Raw genomic sequence first — 6,000 nt, forward strand, 5'->3', positions numbered from 1 at the left:
AATTGGTTATTATTATATTTCCTTGTTCATGATAATCGTTTATTATCCATGCTAGAATTGTATTGATAGGAAACTCAGATACATGTGTGGATACATAGACAACACCATGTCCCTAGTAAGCCTCTAGTTGACTAGCTCGTTGATCAATAGATGGTTATGTTTCCTGACCATGGACATTGGATGTCGTTGATAACGGGATCACATCATTAGGAGAATGATGTGATGGACAAGACCCAATCCTAAGCATAGCACAAGATCGTGTAGTTCGTATGCTAAAGCTTTTCTAATGTCAAGTATCATTTCCTTAGATCATGAGATTGTGCAACTCCCGGATACCGTAGGAATACTTTGGGTGTGCCAAACGTCACAACGTAACTGGGTGGCTATAAAGGTGCACTACGGGTATCTCCGAAAGTGTCTGTTGGGTTGGCACGAATTGAGACTGGGATTTGTCACTCCGTGTGACGGAGAGGTATCTCTGGGCCCACTCGGTAGGACATCATCATAATGTGCACAATGTGATCAAGGAGTTGATCATGGGATGATGTGTTACGGAACGAGTAAAGAGACTTGCCGGTAACGAGATTGAACAAGGTATCGGGATACCGATGATTGAATCTCGGGCAAGTATCGTACCGCTAGACAAAGGGAATTGTATACGGGATTCATTAAGTCCTTGACATCGTGGTTCATCCCATGAGATCATCGTGGAACATGTGGGAACCAACATGGGTATCCAGATCTCGCTGTTGGTTATTGACCGGAGAACGTCTCGGTCATGTCAGCATGCTTCCCGAACCCGTAGGGTCTACACACTTAAGGTTCGGTGACGCTAGGGTTATAAAGGAAGTTTGTATGTGGTTACCGAATGTTGTTCGGAGTCTCGGATGATCCACCGGGAGGTAAAGATTTATATATAGAAAGTCATCATACGGTCACCGAAATAATTCGGGGGGTTGCCGGTATTGTACCGGGACCACCGGAGGGGTTTCGGGGGTCCACCGGGAGGGTCCACCTGCCACGGAGGGCCCTATGGGCTGTATGTGGAGAGGGACCAGCCCCTTAGTGGGCTGGGCGCCTCCCCCCTAAGGCCCATGCGCCTAGGGTTTGGGGGAACCCTAAAGGGGGGTGCCCCCTTTCCTTGGGGGGCAAGGCAACCCCCCTTGGCCGCCGCCCCCTCCTCAGATGGGATCTGAGGGGGCCGGCCCCCCTCTCCCTTGCCCCTATATATATGTGGGGGGTGGGAGGGCAGCCGCACCAAGGTTCTGGCGCAGCCCTCCTCCTCTCCCAAGTTCTTCTCCTCTCCCGTGGTGCTTGGCGAAGCCCTGCAGGATTGCCACGCTCCTCCACCACCACCACGCCGTCGTGCTGCTGCTGGATGGAGTCTTCCTCAACCTCTCCCTCTCTCCTTGCTGGATCAAGGCATGGGAGACGTCACCGGGCTGTACGTGTGTTGAACGCGGAGGTGCCGTCCGTTCGGCACTAGGATCTCCGGTGATTTGGATCACGACGAGTACGACTCCTTCAACCCCGTTCTCTTGAACGCTTCCGCTTAGTGATCTACAAGGGTATGTAGATGCACTCTCCTTCCCTTCGTTGCTCGTTTCTCCATAGATAGATCTTGGTGACACGTAGGAAAATTTTGAATTTCTGCTACGTTCCCCAACAGTGGTATCAGAGCTAGGTCTATTGCGTAGATTCTGTGCACGAGTAGAACACAAAGTAGTTGTGGGCGTTGATTTTGTTCAATATGCTTACCGTTACTAGTCCAATCTTGATTCAGCGGCATTGTGGGATGAAGCGGCCCGGACCAACCTTACACGTACGCTTACGTGAGACCGGTTCCACCGACTGACATGCACTAGTTGCATAAGGTGGCTGGCGGGTGTCTGTCTCTCCCACTTTAGTCGGATCGGATTCGATGAAAAGGGTCCTTAGGTATCTCTGGGCCCACTCGGTAGGACATCATCATAATGTGCACAATGTGATCAAGGAGTTGATCACGGGATGATGTGTTACGGAACGAGTAAAGAGACTTGCCGGTAACGAGATTGAACAAGGTATCGGGATACCGACGATCGAATCTCGGGCAAGTATCGTACCGCTAGACAAAGGGAATTGTATACGGGATTGATTAAGTCCTTGACATCGTGGTTCATCCGATGAGATCATCGTGGAACATGTGGGAACCAACATGGGTATCCAGATCTCGCTGTTGGTTATTGACCGGAGAACGTCTCGGTCATGTCAACATGCTTCCCGAACCCGTAGGGTCTACACACTTAAGGTTCGATGACGCTAGGGTTATAAAGGAAGTTTGTATGTGGTTACCGAATGTTGTTCGGAGTCTCGGATGATCCACCGGGAGGTAAAGATTTATATATAGAAAGTCATCATACTGTCACCGGAATAATTCGGGGGGTTGCCGGTATTGTACCGGAACCACCGGAGGGTTCCGGGGGTCCACCGGGAGGGTCCACCTGCCACGGAGGGCCCTATGGGCTGTATGTGGAGAGGGACCAGCCCCTTAGTGGGCTGGGCGCCTCCCCCCCTAAGGCCCATGCACCTAGGGTTTGGGGGAACCCTAAAGGGGGGGTGCCCCCTTGCCTTGGGGGGCAAGGCAACCCCCCTTGGCCGCCGCCCCCTCCTCAGATGGGATCTGAGGGGGCCGGCCCCCCTCTCCCTTGCCCCTATATATATGTGGGGGGTGGGAGGGCAGCCGCACCAAGGTTCTGGCGCAGCCCTCCTCCTCTCCCAAGTTCTTCTCCTCTCCCGTGGTGCTTGGCGAAGCCCTGCAGGATTGCCACGCTCCTCCACCACCACCACGCCGTCGTGCTGCTGCTGGACGGAGTCTTCCTCAACCTCTCCCTCTCTCCTTGCTGGATCAAGGCATGGGAGACGTCACCGGGCTGTACGTGTGTTGAACGCGGAGGTGCCGTCCGTTCGGCACTAGGATCTCCGGTGATTTGGATCACGACGAGTACGACTCCTTCAACCCCGTTCTCTTGAACGCTTCCGCTTAGTGATCTACAAGGGTATGTAGATGCACTCTCCTTCCCTTCGTTGCTGGTTTCTCCATAGATAGATCTTGGTGACACGTAGGAAAATTTTGAATTTCTGCTACGTTCCCCAACAGTGGTATCAGAGCTAGGTCTATTGCGTAGATTCTATGCACGAGTAGAACACAAAGTAGTTGTGGGCGTTGATTTTGTTCAATATGCTTACCGTTACTAGTCCAATCTTGATTCAGCGGCATTGTGGGATGAAGCGGCCCGGACCAACCTTACACATACGCTTACGTGAGACCGGTTCCACCGACTGACATGCACTAGTTGCATAAGGTGGCTGGCGGGTGTCTGTCTCTCCCACTTTAGTCGGATCGGATTCGATGAAAAGGGTCCTTAGGTATCTCTGGGCCCACTCGGTAGGACATCATCATAATGTGCACAATGTGATCAAGGAGTTGATCACGGGATGATGTGTTACGGAACGAGTAAAGAGACTTGCCGGTAACGAGATTGAACAAGGTATCGGGATACCGACGATCGAATCTCGGGCAAGTATCGTACCGCTAGACAAAGGGAATTGTATACGGGATTGATTAAGTCCTTGACATCGTGGTTCATCCGATGAGATCATCGTGGAACATGTGGGAACCAACATGGGTATCCAGATCTCGCTGTTGGTTATTGACCGGAGAACGTCTCGGTCATGTCAGCATGCTTCCCGAACCCGTAGGGTCTACACACTTAAGGTTCGATGACGCTAGGGTTATAAAGGAAGTTTGTATGTGGTTACCGAATGTTGTTCGGAGTCTCGGATGATCCACCGGGAGGTAAAGATTTATATATAGAAAGTCATCATACGGTCACCGGAATAATTCGGGGGGTTGCCGGTATTGTACCGGAACCACCGGAGGGTTCCGGGGGTCCACCGGGAGGGTCCACCTGCCACGGAGGGCCCTATGGGATGTATGTGGAGAGGGACCAGCCCCTTAGTGGGCTGGGCGCCTCCCCCCCTAAGGCCCATGCACCTAGGGTTTGGGGGAACCCTAAAGGGGGGTGCCCCCTTGCCTTGGGGGGCAAGGCAACCCCCCTTGGCCGCCGCCCCCTCCTCAGATGGGATCTGAGGGGGCCGGCCCCCCTCTCCCTTGCCCCTATATATATGTGGGGGGTGGGAGGGCAGCCGCACCAAGGTTCTGGCGCAGCCCTCCTCCTCTCCCAAGTTCTTCTCCTCTCCCGTGGTGCTTGGCGAAGCCCTGCAGGATTGCCACGCTCCTCCACCACCACCACGCCGTCGTGCTGCTGCTGGACGGAGTCTTCCTCAACCTCTCCCTCTCTCCTTGCTGGATCAAGGCATGGGAGACGTCACCGGGCTGTACGTGTGTTGAACGCGGAGGTGCCGTCCGTTCGGCACTAGGATCTCCGGTGATTTGGATCACGACGAGTACGACTCCTTCAACCCCGTTCTCTTGAACGCTTCCGCTTAGTGATCTACAAGGGTATGTAGATGCACTCTCCTTCCCTTCGTTGCTGGTTTCTCCATAGATAGATCTTGGTGACACGTAGGAAAATTTTGAATTTCTGCTACGTTCCCCAACAGTGGTATCAGAGCTAGGTCTATTGCGTAGATTCTATGCACGAGTAGAACACAAAGTAGTTGTGGGCGTTGATTTTGTTCAATATGCTTACCGTTACTAGTCCAATCTTGATTCGGCGGCATTGTGGGATGAAGCGGCCCGGACCAACCTTACACGTACGCTTACGTGAGACCGGTTCCACCGACTGACATGCACTAGTTGCATAAGGTGGCTGGCGGGTGTCTGTCTCTCCCACTTTAGTCGGATCGGATTCGATGAAAAGGGTCCTTATGAAGGGTAAATAGCAATTGGCATATCACGTTGTGGTTTTTGCGTAGGTAAGAAACGTTCTTGCTAGAAACCCATAGCAGCCACGTAAAACCTGCAAACAACAATTAGAGGATGTCTAACTTGTTTTTGCAGGGTATGCTATGTGATGTGATATGGCCAAGAAGAATGTGATGAATGATATGTGATGTATGAGATTGATCATGTTCTTGTAATAGGAATCACGACTTGCATGTCGATGAGTATGACAACCGGCAGGAGCCATAGGAGTTGTCTTAATTTATTTATGACCTGCGTGTCAACATAAACGTCATGTAATTACTTTACTTTATTGCTAACCGTTAGCTGTAGTAGTAGAAGTAATAGCTGGCGAGACAACTTCATGAAGACACGATGATGGAGATTATGATGATGGAGATCATGGTGTCATGCCGGTGACGATGATGATCATGGAGCCCCGAAGATGGAGATCAAAAGGAGCAATATGATATTGGCCATATCATGTCACTATTTGATTGCATGTGATGTTTATCATGTTTTTGCATCTTATTTGCTTAGAACGACGGTAGTAAATAAGATGATCCCTCATTAAAATTTCAAGAAAGTGTTCCCCCTAACTGTGCACCGTTGCGAAAGTTCGTCGTTTCGAAGCACCACGTGATGATCGGGTGTGATAGATTCTTACGTTCGAATACAACGGGTGTTGACGAGCCTAGCATGTACAGACATGGCCTCGGAACACATGCGAAACACTTAGGTTAACTTGACGAGCCTAGCATGTACAGACATGGCCTCGGAACACAGAAGACCGAAACGTCGAACATGAGTCGTATAGAAGATACGATCAACATGAAGATGTTCACCGATGTTGACTAGTCCGTCTCACGTGATGATCGGACACGGCCTAGTTGACTCGGATCATGTAATCACTTAGATGACTAGAGGGATGTCTATCTGAGTGGGAGTTCATAAGATGAACTTAATTATCCTGAACATAGTCAAAAGGTCTTCGCAAATTATGTCGTAGCTCGCGCTTCAGTTCTACTGTTTAGATATGTTCCTAGAGAAAATTTAGTTGAAAGTTGATAGTAGCAATTATGCGGACTAGGTCCGTAAACTGAGGATTGTCCTCA

Source organism: Triticum urartu, chromosome 5A (genome assembly GCF_056163025.1).
Source record: "Triticum urartu cultivar PI428250 chromosome 5A, HENAU_Tu73, whole genome shotgun sequence".
NCBI classification, from domain to species: domain Eukaryota; kingdom Viridiplantae; phylum Streptophyta; class Magnoliopsida; order Poales; family Poaceae; genus Triticum; species Triticum urartu.